This window comes from Pelodiscus sinensis, chromosome 1, assembly GCF_052426305.1.
Source record: "Pelodiscus sinensis isolate ZL-2025 chromosome 1, ASM5242630v1, whole genome shotgun sequence".
Taxonomy (NCBI): Eukaryota; Metazoa; Chordata; order Testudines; family Trionychidae; genus Pelodiscus; species Pelodiscus sinensis.
Genome location: NC_143052.1, coordinates 328283504 through 328305317, shown reverse-complemented (window position 1 = coordinate 328305317; position 21814 = coordinate 328283504). Strand labels below are relative to the sequence as shown.

At 45.0% G+C, this 21814-nt stretch overlaps 1 protein-coding gene across 1 annotated transcript in view; it reads right to left on the bottom strand.

The window, feature by feature from the left end:
* SMCO4 (single-pass membrane protein with coiled-coil domains 4) overlaps positions 1-21814 on the bottom strand; it is a 63310-nt gene that overhangs the window by 2684 nt on the left and 38812 nt on the right. The window contains exon 2 of the mRNA XM_089775757.1: positions 10420-10566. The gene's annotated coding sequence lies outside the window, so the exon portion shown is untranslated. The remainder of the gene's footprint in view (positions 1-10419; positions 10567-21814) is intronic.

The following is a 21814-nucleotide window of genomic DNA, read 5'->3' as shown; positions in this document are numbered from 1 at the left end:
TCAGTTTGTTTAAAACCTGATACCTATTAATTTTATTGGGTGACCCTGGTTATTGTATTATATGAAGGGGTAAATAATATTTTCTTATTCCATTTCTTCACACTAATCAGGATTGTATAGACTTCTATCATATCCCCTCTCAGCACTGGTACTTTTTAATCTATTAGCCAGGATAGGTAGGAATGGTGTCCCTAGCCTCTGTTTGTCAGGGCTGAGAATGGGTGACAGGGAATGGCTCACTTGATTATCTGTAACGTTGAATCTCTCTGGGGCACCTAGAATTAGCCACTACTGGAAGATAGGAGACTAGGTTAGATGGACCTTTGGTCTGACCCTCTATGACTGTTCTAATGTTTTCTACTCATATGGAAGCTATTCCATAACCTTAAATCATTGTTGTTGCCTTTTGCTATATCTTTCCACTACTTTGACTGCAGTTGCACACTGAGCAGATGTCACAGAACTATTCAGAATGACTCCCAAGATTTCTCTCTCAAACGTAAAAAGCTAATTTAGACCCCATCGTTTTGTGTGTATAGTGTTCCAGTGTGCATTATTTTGCATTTTCCAACACTACGTTTCATCTGCCATTTTGATGCCCAGTCACACATATTTTGTGAGCTCCCTTTGCAATGCTTCACAGTCAGCTTTGGACTTAACCATCTTGAGTAATATTGTATCATCTGCATACTCTGCTACCATACAATTTACTCCTTTTCCCATATCATTTGTGATTATGTTGAACAGCACTGATCCCAGTATGGATTAGGGATGTAACAGTGTAGTCAATTAACCAATTAGCAATAGCTTATTGGTTAATGCTATAGACTACATGCATTCCCCTCCCTTCCCCCCCCCCCCCCACACACCAGTAAATTTTGTAGCAGACTGTCCAGCAGCCTGGCTCAGTCCTGGCTTGCAATGGGTCCAGGACCTACCTGTGCTGAGGCTCTGCATTTAAAGTGTATTAGGGGACAGGTAGGCAGGCAGCCCGGCTCAGTTCTGGCTTGCACCTGGTCCAGGGGCTCAAACCCTACCCCACACAAGGGCTGCTGCCATCCCACGCTGCTGCCTCTTTATCAGAGGCAGCAGCATAAGGCGACAGGCAGAGATCTGCAAGGGGAGCTGGTTTTTCAACTAACTCCTCTCACAGACCAGCTCTTGCCTGGCACCCTGAGGCAGAGGCAGCAAACAGAGTGGCAGAAGGCTCCTCAGGATTGAGGCCGGAGCACACTGGCTGCCAACCCCGCCCCTGGGGACTATAGAATAATCATCTAACCAATAAGAATTAATGAGGTTACTCGACTATTCAATTAACCGATATTTAACATCTCTAGTATGGATCCTTTGGGTTCCCGCTACTCCCTTCTCTCCATTGTGAAAAACTGCCTATGTATTCATAGCCTTTGTCTCCCATCTCTTAACCAATACTTTCCCTCTTCTCCCATGACTATTCACTTTGCTTAAGAGCCTTCGGTGAAGAACCTTGTCAAAGGCTTTCTGAGAGTCCAAGTATACTACATGGCCTGGATCCCCCTTGTTCACATTTGTTAACCCCTCAAAAAATTCTAGTAGATTGGCAAGGCATGATTTCCATTTACCAAATCCATGTTGACTCTTCCCCCACAAATTATGTTAATCTCAGTGTCTGATAATTCTGTTTTTACCATACTTTCAATCAATTTGCCAGGTACCTAATTTAGGCTTACCGGCCTGTAATTACAGGGATCACCTCTGGAGCCTTTTTTAAAAAACTGTCAGCACATAGCTATTCTTCAGTAATCCAGTACAAAGGCTGATATGAGTGATACATTATATATCCCAGTCCAATTTCATATTTAAGTTCCTTCACAACCCTTGGGTGCCTTATTACTGTTTAACAATTTGTTCCCAAACCTCCTCTACTAAACCTTTAATCTGGGACAGCTCCTCAGATTAGTCACCTAAAAAGAATGGCTTAAGTGTGGGAATTTCCCTCACATTGCCTGCAGTAAAAACCAATGCAAAGAATTCATTTAGCTTTTCTGCCATGGCCTTGTCTTCCTTGAATGCCCTTTAGCTCCCTGATTGTCCATTGGCCCTACTGATTAATTGGCAGGCTGCTGATGTACTTAAAACTTTTCCTGTTAATTTTTGTCTTTTGCTAGTTGCTCTTCTAATTCTTTTTTGGCTTGCCTAATTCTACTTTTACATTCAACTTGCCAGAGTCTATGCTCCTATCCTCAGTATAATTTGACTTTCAATTTTTAAAAGATATCTTTTTGTCTCTAATAGCCTCTTTTAATCTGTTGTTATACCATGGTGGCTTTTAAAAATCCTCTTAGTCTCCATTTTTGGAGATATTCATATCGCTTGAGCCTGCATTATGGTGTTTTTAGCAAGTTTCCATGAAGCTTCCAGGCATTTCACTCTTGTGACTGTCCCTTTTAATTTCCATGTAACTAGTCTTATCATTTTTGTGTAGTTCCTCTTTTTGAGATTAAACATTATCATGGTGTTGTTTTTCTGGCACTTCCTCCCCTACAGGATGATAAAATTTAATTACATTACGGTTTGCGGTTACCAAGGGGTTCAGCTTTTTTCATTTCTCGGACCAGATCCTGTGTGGTACTTTGTATTAAATCAAGAATTGCCTCTTCCCTTGTGGATTCCAAGACTAGCTGCTCCGAGAAGCAGTCATTAATGGTGTCTAGAAATGTTATCTCTGCATCCTGTCTTGAGATGACAAGCACATAGTCACTTTGGGGATAGCTGAAATCTCACATTATTATTGGATTTTCCATTTTTGTGGCCCTCTCTCATCTCCCTGAGCATGTCACCATCACCACCTTGGAGAGGTGGTCAGTAGTATATTCCCACAGCTATACTTACTATTAAAACATGAAATTTCTATCCATGAAGATTTCATGCTATTGTTTGACTCATTTAACTATATTTGACTCTATGCTTTCTTTCACATATGACCCCACTCCTGCGTCAGTGCAATCTACAGGCAGTCCCCTAGTTACGCGGATCCGACTTATGTCGGATCCGCAGTTACTAACGGTGATTTTCTCGCCCTGGAGGACTGGAGCGGCGGGACACCTGGTCCCGCCGCCCGCCTCCTCCAGGGCGAGAAAAGCTGCTCCCCATCTCCCTGGTTTGCTGGGGGAGCCAGCAGACCAGGGAGACGGGGAGCAAAACGGCGGAGGACCTGGGGCCGGACCCGTGGCCACTTCCAGATCAGCTGGAAGCGCCGCGGGTCCGGCCGGGTCCTCCGCCGCTTTGCTCCGCGTCTCCCTGGTCTGCTGGGGGGGATGCAGCTAGTGACCCCCCCTCCCCAGCAGACCAGGGAGACGTGGAGCAAAGCCCGGGGCCTGTGGTAGAGCAGGTGGGACGCTGCCGGTTGGTCCCGCAGCACCGCTCCTTGGCGCTACTGGACCAACCCGGCAGCACCCCAGCTGCTCTGCCCCAGGCGTCCCCAAGTTAGCCGCTGCTGAAACTGACCAGCGGATGACTACAGGAAGCCCGAGGCAGAGTTGCTCTGCCCCGGGCTTCCTGGAATCAGCTGCTGATCAGTTTCAGCAGCAGCTGACTTGGGGATGCCTGGGGTTCTTAAGTTGAATCTGTATGTAAGTCAGAACTGGTGTCCAGATTCAGCTGCTGTTGAAACTGATATGTTTCAGCAGCGGCTGAATCTGGATGCCAGTTCCGGCTTACATACAGATTCAACTTAAGAACAAACCTACAGTCCCTATCTTGTACGTAACCCGGGGACTGCCTGTACTCTGCCTTGCCTATATATTTTGTATTTGTGGTATTGCCATGTCTAATTGATTATCATTCCACAAAATTTCTATGATCTATGTTATATCAAGACACCGACATTCACCCATACTGTCATTTAAACTTCTTGCATTTGTATGTCAAGCAGTTATAAAAATGGTATTTAATTTTCTGCCTTCATGTGATGTTATTAAATGGGACACACTTTTGTTTGTCTGCTTTTCTTCAGTTCCTACCTATAGTTCAGCAACTTCTATCCCTCTCCTCTTTACGGAGATAGTATCCCCTTTACTAATTCCCTCCCTAAGGAATGTGCTTATCCAAACCACATGCTTCTCTGCACCTGTCAGCTTTCTCTCAGACCTCAGTTTAAAAATTCCTCTATGACATTTTTAATTTTATACTCGAGCAGTCAGATTCCAATTTTGTTTAGGAGTCCCTCCTTCCTGTATAGGCTTCTCATTTCCCAAAATATTCCCCAGATCGTAATGAACCTAACTCCATCCTCCCAACACCTTTGACTCATCCCCACATTGAGACCCTGCAGTTCTGCCTAATTGGAAGCATTTCTGAAAATGTTATCATGAAGGTTCTGGTCTTTAATCTCTTACCTAGTAGCCTAAATTTGACCTCTAGGACCTCTCTCTTATCCTTCCTTATATCATTACTACCTATATGTAACAATCACCATCTTCTTCCCCAGTACTGCACATAAGTGTCTAGTATCTTGAGATAGTCATAACCTTCGCATCTGGCAACCAATTCCCCATGCAGTTTTCCCAATCACCACAAAGTCTGCTCTCTCTATTTCTAATGATCAAATTCTCCGCTACTATTACCCTCCTAATAGCCGGGGTACCCTCCTCCAGTAAAGCACCTCAGTGTGAGAGGATGCCATGATGTCATCTGGAAAGACGGTCGGAATGACAAGATTGTTTCCTTCTACTCCACTTTGATTGTTTTCTTTCCTGAAATGTTCTTCCTCACAGGCTGTCTGACTGGGATGGGACCACTATACTGCATCCTAAAAAGTCTTCTCTGTGTACCTCTTGGCCTCCCTTAGCTCATTCAGTTCAGTCATTCTCATCTCAAGAGCCCATACTTGGTGGGCCATGGGCTGCTGTACCAAATGCACAAAGGCAAATAAACATGCTCGATGCATTCAGTGCAGTAAACTGAATAGTCTCCCTCTCCGGGGTGTGTGCGCGCGCGCATGTGTGTGTGTGCCCGTCCTTTGGGGAATGGGCAGAGGGGTTAAGTTCGGAGAAAGTTTATTACGCTCTCACATTCCCTCTCTCAATCCCTCTCACATAACTCCTCTGCTCGCCAGCTCTTCGGGTTTCATAGAAGCTGTCTTAAATCCCAGTTCTTTTGGGATTAGGGATGAAGGGATGGCAGATCAGAACTTTGTTGAGCAACTCATTTTTTGGTAGCCTACTATTAGGCGCAGCTTAGAGATCCCCCCCCAAATCCCACACAGATCACATTATATACTTCAATCAAGCAGGGCACATGGCAAGCACACACCACCTTATAAACTAACCCCAAGGCTCACACAGTCACTCTTCCTTTGCCTGAAGAACTCCCATTCGCTAGCTCAGACTTCACTAAGAATAATTCAGCAATGCTCGGTGGTATGCTCTGCCTGGATAGCAACCTAGAGATGCCCATCACAACACGTTATCTGTCGATAAATTAAACATTTTTGGAATCCAACAACTAAAGAAACTCAAGTGCTGTGGCTTTTTGGAGGAATGGGTGGGAGGGTTTCAAAAAATCTGATTACACAGAAAGCTAAATAATCGTAATTATCTTTTTATCATGAAATATACTATGGCAAAGCTCTGACCGTGCCCCATAGGCCTTGCACTTTTGTCAGACAGTGTTTACCTCTGAGGCTCGCTATGACCTTCCACACTGCCCCCTGGGCCTTTACTAGAGGCAAAGGTCACAACCTTCTGAGCCCTTCTCATCACAGGCTTGTCCATAGTACAGGGAGTAACCCCTCTACATTCCTGGTCTCGCTATCCAGGGACAGACTCTGTACTAGCATGGGCAGCATTAGGGGAACCTGGGCCTGCCCAGTACTTTGGGTTCTGGCCCAGGGACCCTAAAGCAGTGGCAACAGACAGGGTTTCTTTACTTCCAGGCTGTCGTCTACTTCCCTGGGCCATTTCCCCAAACAACCCCTCTCAGTATCTTTCCTCTGATACCTGAGCAGCCTATCCTGCTCCTCCATGACACTCTGCCTTACTTGCAGACCCCAGCTCTCACTCACACCCCTCTCAGATCTTTGGCTCCTTCCCTCCTCCAAACTCCACATGCCTTACTAACTGCAAAGGAGCCCTTTCTAACCAGTCTCATTTGGTTCTTAATTGAGCCCAGGTGCTCTGATTAGTGCTACCTACTTGATTCTGGAAACCTCCCAATTGTCTCCAGGTACTTCAATTAGCCTGATTGATTCCAGAAGTTTCCTTCTGGTTCTCGGTTAGCCCTTGTTAGTTCACCCTGGGTACAGAAACTTACTCCATCTAGGGCTAATATGCTTTCCTTCTATCACTCTCATAAGCAGAGCTTGGCTGAGGGAGGGGCCCATGACTGGTGGGGGGGGGGGGGGGCTATTTCCACTACATCTATTCACGCATCTGGGCAAAGTTCCACTGGGCAGCATCTACTGGTTTGCTTGAGACCTTCGAGGGGCAGTGGGAGCTGTCTGGGGTCCTCTGCTCAGTTTCCCCATCTGGCTCCCTTGTTTTGACCCTATGACCTCCACAGCTATTTATGTTTTCTCTTTATTTGTCCCCAGTAATTATTTGGCTTTCTGGGCTCTGTGAACCCTCCCCATAAGCTGGGGAGAAGATCCTTTAGGCCTGCCCACACCTCCCAGAATCCAATAGGACCACTCTCTGATACCCTTCTGGGTTAACACATTGTAGTAAACAGGAACACATGCACACAAAAAGGTATCCTATGTAGGAAGCAGCATAAATCCTGCAGAGCAGAGCTGCATACCTCCTCCAGTTCTCTCATTTTGCGTGTCTGGTTGTTAGCAATTAATAGCTTTGTGATTGCTTCATTGCAGCTTTCAAAAAAGAACAGAATATTGGTAAATTCTATCCATCTGGCATTCTTGCTACACATTAAGGTAACACAATGTCACTCCAGATGCCAGTAAACTCCTGCTGATAGAACAGAAATTTGCATAAACAGCCTCCTCATTGACTGGAGGATGCAGCAAATTACTACAAAAAAAGTCTAATTTTCTGCAAGTGTTTTTTTTCCCATTTTCACCATCCAACCCAAGTGTATAGCTTGACAGCAGAAGCAAAAACAAGCTAAACTCATTTTGATTTACAGAGTCATTTTAATTCTTCCATGTGAGAAGTGAACTATAAAAGAATTTTCCCATCCTCTCATGTAAGTAGTAATTCACTGACCACTGAGATTCTCACCCAGATATACTATTTCATTGAATAAAGGCAGTATAGCATCATCCTGCTTATCCATAGCTTGTGGAAATATTCAGAATAGAACAGGAAACAAACACATAAGACCCGGAAATTAAATGTAAATAGGCATATGTTTCGGTCAGGTTCTGCATGGACAGATAGAGCAAAAATGGGATAGTTGGGAGTTTGTTTGTCATGTTGTCTAATATTTTTTATGAAGCCTGTGCATGCCTCAGTTTCCTCTGTATGTTGCATGTTTTCCCAGTGGGAGGGAAATGACAGGTTGTTTTCAGGGCAGACATTGAGACACAAGTGTGTATGCCATTTTGCTGTTTCTCCAACAGACAACTGGGGGCATTGAACTGATTCTGTGGTTCGGTGAGACATCTCAGTGGTGCCATATCTCACATTCTCTGTTTCCAAACATAATGACGTTGTTATTTCTAACTGACACTCCTGCAAACTCAACCTGGATTCAGAGATAAGCTGGGCTTTTTCCCCTCTTACATTTGGCTCAATAGAGAGAGTTGGGCAATGATGATCATGTAGAGTGAGGAAATACCTCAGCTTGACTCTTGGAGACATACAGTTCTTTCAGCATTCTGCAGTATTGGGACCCAGATGCGTAACAGGTTCATGAGACTCAGAGATGTTCAGTGAACTTCAGGACGGGTGGAAAATCCTTTGTCATAACACTCAGATCTCTTGGACTTCCTGGATTTCCAATTTGTTTCTGCATCCACTTCAAATGGGACTGCCTTGTTTTTAAACCCCTACAAATACTTTGTTCAGCTCCCCTTAGCCTCTCACTCCCTCCACCTGCTCCCACAGCTATTGATTAGGGTGAGGATCTTTTACACTCCCAAATCAGTCTTTTTATGTCTGCCTCAACTTTTCTCCTTTTAAATCACTTGAAAAGAAATCTCTTTTGTCCCTTGCATTAATGAGTTTCTCCCTTCCTCCAGTATTTAGCTTTATTATTTCACTCTAGAACAGATGCTGTACAAGAAAAAAGTTTTACATTTGCCACTGAATATATTACAGCTTGGAGAGAGGCAAGAGAGCACATGAAACATGAAAATATTGGTTTTATTATTAATACAAGTCATGTCATCATGTTTCATATTTTTGTTACTTAGGGAACAAGGGAAATGACCGACAGGAAAAGCCTTTAGGACTTCTTATGATCCACAGTAGCAAACAAGTTAAAATGAAATCAATTTCTCTCTCAAACAATAAATGTGCACCTCGTTCTGTACAGCGAAAGCCATCATTAGCTACCCACAGACTGAAAACATCAATTGTTTATAACCTCTTTAAAATGAATATTTCATCCAGAAACTAAATTAATTAAATCCTGAAGTATTGGAACAGAAGGTTTTGCATAAATGTCAGTTCCATTAGAATTACAGACTACTGTGCCCGAGTATTGGGAACCTGGCATCAACAAAGAAATATGTTTCCAATAGGTTTGAGTCATTTGGCTTCACGGCTAGCAGAAGTTGGGCTTATGTAGAGATCCGGCCTAAGGATTTCAGAGAAGGCTAGTGAGGCAATTCTTAGGGTTTCACTCACACTAAACTAAATAATCTTACTAAATACATGTTAGAAATGTGTGTCTGTCCATCTGTTTGTTCAAGTACTCTTCCTAAAGTGTTAGAGCTAGGACCATCAAATTTGGTATGCAGCTTCCTCTTACCATAACTTAAAGCAAGGTCAGGGGTTGCGTGTCCCAAGACAATGGGATGTGCCTGGAATCCGACTGTTTCTCATAAAATGGAAAGCGAGGGGTTTGGTAGCAAGAACAGTTATAAATGTAGAGTGACCATAGGGAGGGCAGTAAGGGGTCAGAGATGGGGATCAGGACAGCTATAACTCCATTTGGCCAGCAATCTACTATATACTTCAAAGAGTTTGTCCGTTTGTGTGTCTGTTTGTCCCCCAGTCGGGGGACATGCACCGCTCCCCCAGCTGTGCCCACTGAAGCTGCAGTGGAGAGATGTTTCTCATCTGGCTCCAAGCTGCTGAAGTGAGAGAAGGCTGGGCAAGTCCTTTCTCCCTGAGGCAACCTACATACTGAAGCTCTCATGCCCAGCCCCACCTTCATTTTCTGTTTAAATGAAGAAAGATACAACTTATTGGAGTCAAGGACTCGAGCAACACTGGGTAAACCTTCTAGTTTACTATAAAAAGAAGGGAAATGGTTCTCCTCTGGTCATGGCAGGACCCTTGCTGCACCTTTTACCAGGAATCCATGCATAGCTTCCAATTCTGAAACAAACATTGCAAGAAAAAAATTGTCCAATTCAGTCAGGGCCCAGCCATAAGAGAGTTGTGCATATTCTGGTGCAATTTAGCACAGAGTTTACAAACAATAAAGAAGCAACAGCTTGGGTTAGATGGTGTTCACCTGCATAACAGAAAAAGACATCTCCAGACTGCAATGTTTATTGAGAGAAAGTTCCATGACTATGTGAGTGAAACTAGATGGTCAAGACGTTCCTTCTGTCTTTGAAATCTATGCTTACACACTCATTCACTCCTCTATGCCTCACTGTAAAGCGGGTAAGTGTCCTCAATTTGTATGTAGTCAGGGAAACTAAGACAGAAAGTTTAAGTGTCTTTGACCAAAACCACAGAGCAACTCAATGCCAGAGTTGGGATTAGAACAGAGAAATCTATTGTTCTCAATTCTATTCATAGCCCACTACAAACTCAACACCGAACATTACTGAACTACCTCTTCTTATGACCAAGGGTCTCGCAAGCCACTCAATACAAAGCTTAATTCAGGCAAATGCACTACAGCTATGCTGGTCCCAGGACATGAGAGACACAAGCTGGGTGAGGTGAGTTTCTTTTATTACAACAACGTCTTTTGGCAGACAAGTGTCCTCGCTTACATAGGTTTCTCATAGGAGAAGGCAGAAAAGAGCTTGCAGCACTATATGCTATCAATGGCAGCACGGGTACTGGTGATCCCCACAAGTCCAAAATTATTTGGGATCCTTCCCAAAATTCGATGGATCTGTGCCCTTCCTCTCCCCATTTCCACAGACCATTAGGGCTCATCCCTACCCAAGGTGACTGTAAGGCAGTGAGGGACAAGAGAGGAACCATCTGAGCTTTTAGTCAAATCATTTGTCTTTCAATCCTAGTGTGATCGACTGACTCTCTTTTATAAGGCAAAGAACTGGAAACTTACCTTTTCTATTCAACTGAAAGCTAAGAATCTCCTTCACATTTCTAGTTCTTCAAACCAGGGAGAGCTTGCAGCTGCAGGCTGAGCATGTCCCAAACCCTTGCTCTGACTGTTAGCAGTCGCTCATCTTCGTCCAAGCTTTCACCAGGGCTGGAACAAAAACACCAGACTAGTTCAAGTAACCAGTTTAGGAAGACAGATCAAATGGGTGTAAACATCAAGACAGATACTCCTGTGGGAACAGCACTGAAAACAGTTGCCTTTCTTGTTTGTCAGGATTAATGACTAAATTATTAGACAGCAAGAAATCTTTACCAGTAATCTGAAATAAAACAAGGTGCTGCAGGAAGTGTTACTGGTTATTCTATAGGGGGAACTCTTTCCTCTAAGATAACAATATCCCAGCATCCCTTGCTCCTGGAAGGACCATCTTTTAAACAAGACTTACAAGAGTTCTAACTACTTGAGATTAACTGAAGAGATCACTGTATCTTCACAAGTATAAAGGTATATGTAGAATATGCAGTGCCTGGCCCAAGTCCAGTTAAGATATTATCATCCTGCTGTTCTACCCTCCAAATCTCCCTCCCCAAAAATCTCCCTCAATTGGCATTTTTCACTTCCCGTCCTAAATTGTTGTGTAGGGTTTTGTACCATTGTCTGGAAGCGGCTACATTGCCATTGAACATGGAAATCCTTTTTAAAGAAAATCAGCGCGCAGAGAAAGCATTTCTAGTTGCACCGTAGTATAGTACTCCAGGACTATATAAAACAGGGGTGGACAAAGGGGTCTCTTTGGGCTGGATTCAGACCGTCAAGCAGTGGATCCGGCCTACAGATGCCTTGCCACTCCCCCACTCTCAGGCCAATCAGGGTCTGGGGATGGGAGGAGCACACAAAGTGTCTTGCTCCTGCCCCTGTCCTGCAAGTGGCGCATGGCGCTTTCACTCTAGGTGCAGGGCAGGAGCAGGCAGCAAGAGACTTCCTGTGCTCCTCCCGCCCCCAGGCCCTGATTGACCTGAGGGCGGGGGAGCGTGTCAAGTCTTCTGCCACTGGGGGGGGAAGGGCGGGAATTGAATGCCTAGAGGGAACCGCCAGATGTTCAGAACAGCTGGCAGATCTCTTTAGGTAGGGGGAAAAGGGAGCAGAGACCTCATGTATTCCCCCACAGCCAGGCCAATCAGGTCTGTGGGCAGGGGAGCATGGAAGTATGGAAGTGTTCTGGCCCCGACCCTTCCACCCGAGGCTCCACCCCTTCCGGGTGGCCTGGGCACTTCAAAAATTAGTGAAGTGGCCCCCCATCTAAAATTATTGCCCACCCCAATATAAAATGAAAGATATTTTTAGTAATCTAAATATTAAAAACCACACACTATATGAACTATGACCAATGAGACAGGATAGGCAAGACTGATTCCAGTTATTCTAACCAATGCTAGCTCAACACTACAATCTCTGCAGCTCTCGCTACACACAAAACACATGCACAAAAACATGTTTACCTGCGCTTAGTATCATCACATGTCTAGACATCTGCAGACTTTATTACATCCAATCTTACACTATGAATAGATTAGCCACATGGATCTGAATCATTTTTTCTATCTCCTAATCAAAAAGAGTTTGCAAATCAAACTGGATTGACCAGGTCTTGCTGTCCTGTGTTCACACTCCCTGAAGAGCTGCACCACTTGAAATTCAAGCAGGAACTATTTATAATTCAAGGTAAACCCTCCAGGCACCTGCATATTAATAAATCACACATCAACAAATTAGCAGCAAGACAGGTTTTGCTTCACTGAAGCCAACCAGCAGCAGTGGGAAAAAGGGATGCTAGGCACTTGAACAGATAATACTCCGCAGATGATTGTAGTAGCACTTGGGATACCCCTCCGTGGAACACAGAGAAGAGATTAAGTTGGGAATACACTCTAGCCTTCTTAATAGGACTACATTTTCCACTACGAAGTATGAAAATGTGCCTTTGTTTGCAACATTCCTGGAGCAAGATTCAAGCCATATTGACAAGAGATTCTGTGGGAATATTTTGGAGCTTTATTGGGTCTGCTTGCATACAAGGACGGGAGTGACTCTACCTTGCAGCCAGAGGGGGGAGCCACATGGATTAGCAATTTGATCTCCTTGGCCCAGGGCTTAGCTAGCATGGCTTAACCTCTGTTATGGCTGGCAGAGATATGACTATATTGGGTCAGTAAAAGTAGTTCAGTTTCTGAGGGAGAACACAGAATCACAGAACACAAGAACTGGAAGGGACCTCAAGAGGTCAAGTCCAATCCCCTGCCCTCATGGCAGGACATGCCTCTATGTGTCCACGAACATGGTTTTGTCCCCCTCCCCTTTGTCCACATCTAAACCTCAAGGGCACATGTCTGAGGGTTCATGCATGAGGGATGTTGGGAAGCACACACTGCAGGTTTTGGCATAACTCTGTATCCATGCCAGTTTGCAGTGTACACAAGGGAAAGGAGCACGTACCAGGTCTCACATTTCAATAGTCCTTTACCTCTACAGCACACTGAACCCTTTTCTGCCTCACCTTACCCTGTCCCCCACTGTTGTCATATCAGCTTTCTGTTGCACTCTTTACAGATTAATGCAGGTGCACATGGGTAGCCATTTGGCCCGTCAACCACACACAGATGTTAATCAATATGGTTGGTGTGCACCATCCTCTACAACAGATGGACATTCAGCAGACTCCAGCCCTATGCCAGGAACAAACTGAGCACTTGAGACTCCTGTGCAGGTCAAATGACCCCAAGCATTGCTCTGGGAGGGTTCATCGTACATGGTTCTGCTACAAGGAGTTGGACCAGATAGCATCAAGGGCTCTCGTACAGAGCCTGATGTGGCTCACAACTCCTTCCTCAACCGCCCCACTGGGTACCGACAATGGCCTGAGCCAGGAGTGCCTGGAAGCCGGATACCCACCAACATGGGCCAGTCTGACTAGGGTTAGAGAGCCATGCAGAGCTGGACTGCTCAGGTGATTAACACAGAAAGAGCCACTGACTCATCCCCCTGCTCCCTCCTCAACCAGCTCATTCCTCAGCAAGACAGCTTAAGCTATGGTTCTAATTACATAATTGAACTCTGCCATTGAAACAGGTAAGTGTTATTGACAGACAGTCTCTGTTTACAGAGGGAAATTATAATTACAAGCCTGATTATGCAACCTTTACTCACAGGAGTAGTCCCATTGGGGAGGGTGTCTAGAACTACTCCTGTACATACTGCCCAGTAAGAGTTATGCAATGTAGCCATAAATGACTGAAAGCAACATGACTAAGTCTTATCCCTGCATTTACAAATTAGTGCTCTGGGTGACAGCCATATGACTCATCCAGTTCAGGTAGGTGGGACATAACTAAAATCTTGTACAACCAAGAGTTTAGAAGTTAATGTTAACAACCTGCAGGATTTTGAAATTACCACGTTTGTGACATTTTTATTATAGGTTTCAAGAAGGGCTAAAAGACAGACACTGATTAGAAGAAAATATTGGACTTGGTGAAAAAGATCAGTTCTCTCCTCTAGAGTGTAAAGACAAATGTTTGTGATACTATACAATTTACCTCTGTCCATTTCGCTGTGTCAAAGTATTATGATTTGCTCCTACAACCCTTCATTTAGAAGGGTAAAAGCTTTTAGTTGCATGCATAACAATATGAGAATTAAGGTAGTGCACAAAAGCAGTCTAATTTTATCCTTCAACTTTTTTTCTTGCAAAATTGACCCACCATTATTAGAATATCACATTTACAGTAAGTGCTGCTTTGAGAGTCTCTAAACTATTCATTGCATTCAGAAAATGAAAACCATCATTGTATTCTACCAGAGTGTGAGAGGGGGAAAAAAGGAAGTCAAAGTAAAAAGAGCTATTTCTATTTGACTGTAACAGTTCTGAGGATCGGAGGTACAAAAATAAGCCATACTGAGAAAGGGAGGAGCAGGTGATTTATATATCTTGGAAGATGATGTTCTTAAACATAGACCAGGTGCTAACATTTGTGGTACATAACACAGTGCTATTTTGTGGCTGCATGCCAGCAACAGAGCAAAACTCCATGAAAGAAGGGGAAAGAGACAAGCATTTTTGGCTCAGTCAATTAATGGCAACAGATATTTTTTTGTAGGTAAAGATCAGTTATCAAAAAGGCTCTTGGGTCCAGTTCTAGCATGAAGCACTTTTCAGTAAAGAGAGAACAAGAGAGAGAGCACACAAGTTAAAAATAAACACGAATTTGTCATAGAATGTATTCAATTTGGGTAAGACTGCCAAAGGAAGAAAAGAAAATCTTGCCATTTCCTATTTACACAACCAGAGATCTTATTAAACTTAAATGCAATATGCTACAAGACCCAGCAAATGACTTGATAATATGTTTGCTCAGCTGTTTTCTTTTAAACAGCAATTTTCTTCTGCTGTTACTGACAAGAACCCTTGGAAAACAAGATATTTCTCCGACTGGTGGCATTTGTTCAGTCAGTTTTTAAACAACAACACGAAGAAGAACAAACAGCACCAAACTGGAAGATTTAAACCAGTCACTGATAGCAGCCAGCAATGATTTTCAAATACCAAGCATTCAATCTTTGTGAGAATGAACAGCAAAGGAAATCAAATGTGAAAACAACATGGCTTTTCTAATATAACTATGGCTAGGTCTACACTACAAAGATAAATCGGAAAAAGAAATGCAATTTGGTTACCGCAAACTGAATATTTTTTTCCGATTTACTTCCGAAAGAGGCTTTCCTGAAATTTGGCCTGTCTACATGGGGCCAAATTTTGGAAAAAAAACCTCTTTTGGAACATTGGTTCTTCTTCATAAAATGAGGTTTGCAGGGATGCTGAAAAAACGCATCCGCTTTTCTTATTTTTTTTCCCGGAAAAGCGGATGCATTCCTTGGATGCGGCAGAGTTTTTCTGGGATACCTCCATAGGTCTATCTAGTGCAGAATCCTGTCTGTCGACAGTGGTCAATACCAGGTGCCCCAGAGGGAGGGATCACAACAGGTAATCCTCATGTGAACCCTCCCCTGTCACTCATTTCCAGAGAAAAGCTCTATCCCAGAAAAACTCTAAAACTCTGCAGTCTAATCATATCCTATGTTAGAGTCACCTGCCCACTGGGAATTTGACTTTCATTACCAACTCCTATCACAAAGTCATAATGCATCCTCTGAACTGGTGATGAAATAAAATGGGGAATACTTAGTTACTTATTATCCAGTACAGTAGAGTTCCTATCATCCGACCTAAATGGGAACATCACATGGTCGATTACCGAATATGTCGGATGATACGGACTCTAATGTAGAGAGCAACAGCACAGCTGATGCCGCTCCTGCTGGGACAAAACATCCCCAGCAGAGCAGCATCAGCTGTTCCGTTGGTCTCTAGGAGCAGCTGATGCCACTTCTGCTGGGACGCTTCCAGGCAGAAGCAGCAGCAGCTGCTCCAAGAGAGCAATGGAACAGCTGATGCTGCTCCTGTGGGGGACATCTCTAGGAGAAGCTGCTCTCTAGGAGAAGCTGCTCCCGCTCCTGCTGGGGCCACTTTGCTCCTGTCAGGAGCGGCGGCAGCTGCTCCTAGAGAGTGACGGGGCAGCAAGCGGGACCATTCTCCCAGCCCGCGCTGTATCTGACCCTGAAGCTCCCGGGGACAAAGTTCCCGGGAGCTGCAGGGTCGGATAAAGCGGAGTGTCGGATTACCGGATGTCGGTTAATCCAGACTCCACCGTATATATAATCTGTTACTTTACTTCTCTCATTCAAGCGATTAGATTCTCTAAAAATCCACTCTGTTGACACTGTCTAACCATAAGTCTATGTATGAAACAAATTTGTAAAGTACAAGCACAGCAAAACTTCAGGAAACCTGAAGCCCAATGTTGCAGTTTTGCAATATGAAAGGACTGTTCATGCTTTTAATTATAAACCCCTTTATTGTCATCACATTTTGGCCCTGAAAATGTCATTCAGGCTCAGACTTGGCAGGCAAAGTCTTTGCCCATAGCAGAAGAGGACTATTAATTTTAAAAAACAAAAATTAGATTTTGTTTGGCAGGGAAAAACAGAAGACACCATCTCCTAGATGGGGGGGGAGGGAACAGCAAGATCCAGCAACAGTAGATCAACAGCTTTCTGATTGCAAAGTGGCTGGGACTATGTTGGATCCAAATTAGCTGGGGGAAGGTTAATTGCTCCAGTCAGGATATAAAAGGAAGGAAACCCTCTGGTGAATGGAAGATAAGGAGCAGTGTCGGGGCGGGGAAGCTGAAGAAGTGCTCATGTGAGAGAGATAGAATCATAGGACTGGAAGGGACCTCAAGAGGTCATCGAGTCCAGCCCCCCGCCCACAAGGCAGGACCAAGCTCCACCTACACCATCCCTGACAGATGTCTATCTAACCTGTTCTTAAATATCTCCAGAGAGGGAGATTCCACCACCTCCCTTGGCAATTTATTCCAATATTTGACCACCCTGACAGTTAGGAATTTTTTCCTAATGTCCAATCTAAACCTCCCCTGCTGCACTTTAAGCCCATTACTCCTTGTCCTGTCCTCAGAAACCAAGAGGAACAAATTTTCTCCTTCCTCCTTGTGACACCCTTTTAGATATTTGAAAACTGCTATCATGTCCCCCCTTAATCTTCTTTTTTCCAAACTAAACAAGCCCAGTTCATGAAGCCTGGCTTCATAGGTCATGTTCTCTAGACCTTTAATCATTCTTGTCGCTCTTCTCTGTACCCTTTCCAATTTCTCCACATCTTTCTTGAAATGTGACGCCCAGAACTGGACACAGTACTCCAGCTGAGGCCTAACTAGTGCAGAGTAGAGCGGCAGAATGACTTCACGAGTTTTGCTTACAACACACCTGTTGATACAACCTAGAATCATATTTGCTTTTTTTGCAACAGCATCACACTGTTGACTCATATTCAACTTGTGGTCCACTATGACCCCTAGATCTCTTTCCGCCATGCTCCTTCCTAGACAGTTGCTTCCCATCTTGTATGTATGGAACTGATTGTTCCTTCCTAAGTGGAGCACTTTGCATTTCTCTTTATTAAACCTCATCCTGTTTACCTCTGACCATTTCTCTAACTTGCTAAGGTCATTTTGAATTATGTCCCTATCCTCCAAAGAAGTTGCAACCCCACCCAGTTTGGTATCATCTGCAAACTTAATAAGCGTACTCTCTATCCCAATATCTACATCATTGATGAAGATATTGAACAGTACGGGTCCCAAAACAGACCCTTGAGGAACTCCACTTGTTATCCCTTTCCAGCAGGATTTAGAACCGTTAACAACAACTCTCTGACTACGGTTATCCAGCCAATTATGCACCCACCTTATCGTGGCCCTATCTAAGTTATATTTGCCTAATTTATCAATAAGAATATCATGCGAGACCGTATCAAATGCCTTACTAAAGTCTAGGTATATGACATCCACCGCTTCTCCCTTATCCACAAGGCTCGTATCCTATCAAAGAAAGCTATCAGATTAGTTTGGCATGACTTGTTCTTCACAAACCCATGCTGGCTATTCCCCATCACTTTATTACCTTCCAAGTGTTTGCATATGATTTCCTTAATTACCTGCTCCATTATCTTCCCTGGGACAGACGTTAAACTGACCGGTCTGTAGTTTCCTGGGTTGTTCTTATTCCCCTTTTTATAGATGGGCACAATATTTGCCCTTTTCCAGTCTTCTGGAATCTCCCCTGTCTGCCATGATTTTTCAAAGATCATAGCTAAAGGCTCAGATACCTCCTCTATCAGCTCCTTGAGTATCCTGGGATGCATTTCATCAGGATCTGGTGACTTGCTGACATCTAACTTTCCTAAGTGATTTTTAACTTGTTCTTTGTGTATCCTATCTTCTAAACTTACCCTCTCTCTGCCTGTATTCACTACGTTAGGCACACCTCCAGACTTCTCGGTGAAGACCGAAACAAAGAAGTCATTGAGCATCTCCGCCATTTCCAAGTTTCCTGTTACTGCTTCTCCCTCCTCACTAAGCAGTGGGCCTACCCTGTCCTTGGTCTTCCTCTTGTTTTTAATGTATTTATAAAAGGTCTTCTTGTTTCCCTTTATGCCTGTAGCTAGTTTGATCTCATTTTGTGCCTTTGCCTTTCTAATCTTGCCCCTGCATTCCCGTGTTGCTTGCCTATATTCATCCTTTGTTAGTTGTCCTAGTTTCCATTTTTTATATGACTCCTTTTTTATTTTGAGATCGTGCAAGATCTCCTTGTTAAGCCAAGCTGGTCTTTTGCCATATTTTCTATCTTTCCTACACAGCGGAATTGTTTGCTTTTGGGCCCTTAACAACGTCCCTTTGAAATACTTCCAACTCTCCTCAGTTGTTTTTCCCTTCAGTCTTGCTTCCCATGGGACCTTACCTACAAGTTCTCTGAGCTTATCAAAATCTGCCTTCCTGAAATCCATTACCTCAATTGTGCTGGTCTCCCTTCTACCTTTCCTTAAGATCATGAACTCTATTATTTCGTGATCACTGTCCCCTATACTGTCTTCCACTTTCAAGTTCTCAACTAGTTCCTCCCTATTTGTTAAAACCAAATCCAGAACAGCTTCTCCTCTGGTAGCTTTTTCAACCTTCTGAAACAGAAAGTTGTCTCCAATGCAGTCCAGAAACTTATTGGATAGCCTGTGCCCCGCTGTGTTAGTTTCCCAACATATGTCTGGATAGTTGAAGTCCCCCATCACCACCAAATCTTGGGCTTTGGATAGTTTTGTTAATTGTTTAAAAAAGGCCTCATCCACCTCTTCCACCTGGCTAGGTGGCCTGTAGTAGACTCCTAGCATGATATCACCCTCGTTTTTTACCCCTTTTAGCTTAACCCATAGACTCTCTACACAGCTATCTCCTACATTCATCTCCACTTCAGTCCAAGTGTGTACATTTTTAATATACAAGGCAACCCCTCCTCCCTTTTTTCCCTGTCTGTCCTTCCTGAGCAAGCCGTACCCTTCCATACCAACATTCCAATCATGCATCCCATCCCACCAGGTTTCTGTAATACCAATGATATCATACATCATATCATAGATCCTTGTGTCCTGGTGCATCTCGGAGATACTTACAGATTGAAAGTGAAACCAGGCTGCTGTCAGAGCATTCGGAGTGAGGAGTCTTGGTCTCAAGCTCATTCCTTCAGGGCATACCAGATGCCCTGTTTTTCAAGGCTCCTCAGATAGCTGCAGCAAGCCTTTGCTGGGCTGTCTCCTCCTGCTTCCACAGGCACCCAGAGATGACGGATTAGCCCAGTACATTAGTACTGCATAATTTATAAATCGGGGAGGGCAGTAATTTTTGTAAGTGGGCCACTTCACCCATTTTGATGGTGGCCATGGGCCAGGTCCACTCCTAGAAGGGGCAAAGCCTTAGGGAGAAGGGGCGGGGCCTTGGGAAGAAGGGGTGGTTCCTTCTAGGCACCGTGTGCCACTCTGGGGTGGAGACTCCAGGGGCATGTGGCACCTAGTGGGAACCAGCTGTTTTGATGGCAGTTCCCTCTAGGTGCTGCGCACCTCTGGCAGGGGAGAGAGGAGGAGGACGACACTTTGTGCGCCCCCCAGGCCAATTGGGACCTGCGGGCAAGGGAGAATGTGAAGTCTCTCACCCCCCACCCTGCAAGGCGGTTCCCTCTAGGAGCTGCACTCCTCTGGTAGAAGGAGACTTCTCACACACTCCCACCTGCACGTCCCGATTGGCCTAGGGGTAGGGGGCATGGTAGGGTGGGTTGTGGGCCAATCAAATGGCTTGTTGGGTTGAATCTGGCCCATGGGCCATATCTCGCCCATCTCTGTTATAAGTGAACGTAAAGTGAAGCCCTTACTTCGGACAATTACTGATGAGGGCAAGTTGCGAGGCAGAAGACTCTCCCTCCTAATTCCCCCAGGGACAGGGACTCCCTTCCAATCACCATGTTCCTAGGTTGGACGGATGTTTCAGAATGGAAGCGGTGCGATGGTTTTGCTGGTCTGGGATGTCCACGCTACCAAGTTTTGTCAACAAAATTTATGTTGACACCCAAAAGTCAAACAAAACAAAAATCTCTCCAGGATGTTCACACTTGCTCCCTCCGTCTACAGATCATGTCCACCCTGGAAGCATCGCCATTGACAGTGTGAGCAATGCACTGTGGGGATGTATCCCCCAGTGCTGTGTTGTGGGAAGAGCTGATCCTTGCTCGTCTTGGGATTTCCCCTGTTTTCCCACAGCCTCCTCAGCTGCCAGGAGCAACATCATGAGTAGCTCTGTGAGGGTATGTCTACACTACAAAGTTAGTTCGAACTAACGGACGTTAGTTTGAACTAACTTTCATAGGTGCTACACTAGCGTTCCGTTAGTTTGAATTTAATTCGAACTAACGGAGCGCTTAGTTCGAACTAGGTAATCCTCATTCCACGAGGATTAAGCCTAGTTCGAACTTACTAGTTCGAATTAAGGGCTGTGTAGACCCTTAATTCGAACTAGTGGGAGGCTAGCCCTCCCCAGGTTTCCCTGGTGGCCACTCTGGCCAACACCAGAGAAACTTGTCTGCCCCCCTCCTGGCCCTGGACCCCTTAAAGAGGCACGGGCTGGCTATGGTGCCCGTGCCAGGTGCAAGCCTGCCAGCACCCAGCTAGCAGACCCTGCACCTGGCACAGATCGAGCCACCCACCCGATGCCCCCCAGCCCTCCCCCTCTTCCCGGGACCAGGCTGGCGGCTCCCGGGAGCTTGCCCAGGACCGCAAGAGGTGGGCACCCGCCTGGGCTAGTGCAGACATCGTGGACCTCGTCCACGACCTCCGCACTAGGCACAGGAAGGTGGCCGGCTAGGGCAGGAGAGCTGCCAGCCTGGCCACCCAGGAGCAGGTGTGCATGAAAATCAAGGGGGTCCACTGAGACCCCCTGACCCTGAGCCCTGAGCTTACAATGGCCGTCCTGGGTCAGACAAAAGGTCCATCTAGCCCAGTAGCCTGTCTGCCGACAGCGGCCAACCCTTGGTACCCTGGAGGGGATGGACCGAAGACAATGACCAAGCCATTTGTCTCGTGCCATCCCTCTCCAGCCTTCCACAAACCTTGGGTAGGGACACCACTCCTACCCCCTGGCTAATACCACTCCATGGACCCAACCTCCATGACTTGATCTCACTTCTCTTTAAACTCTGTTCTAGTTCTAGCCTTCACAGCCTCCTGCAGGAAGGAGTTCCACAGGTTCACTCTTTGCTTTGTGAAGAGCAACTTTCTGTTATTAGTTTGAAGCCTGCTACCCATTCCTTTCCTTTGGTGTCCTCTAGTCCTTCTTTATGGGAACTAATGAAGAACTTTTCTGTATGCACCCTCTCCACCCAACTC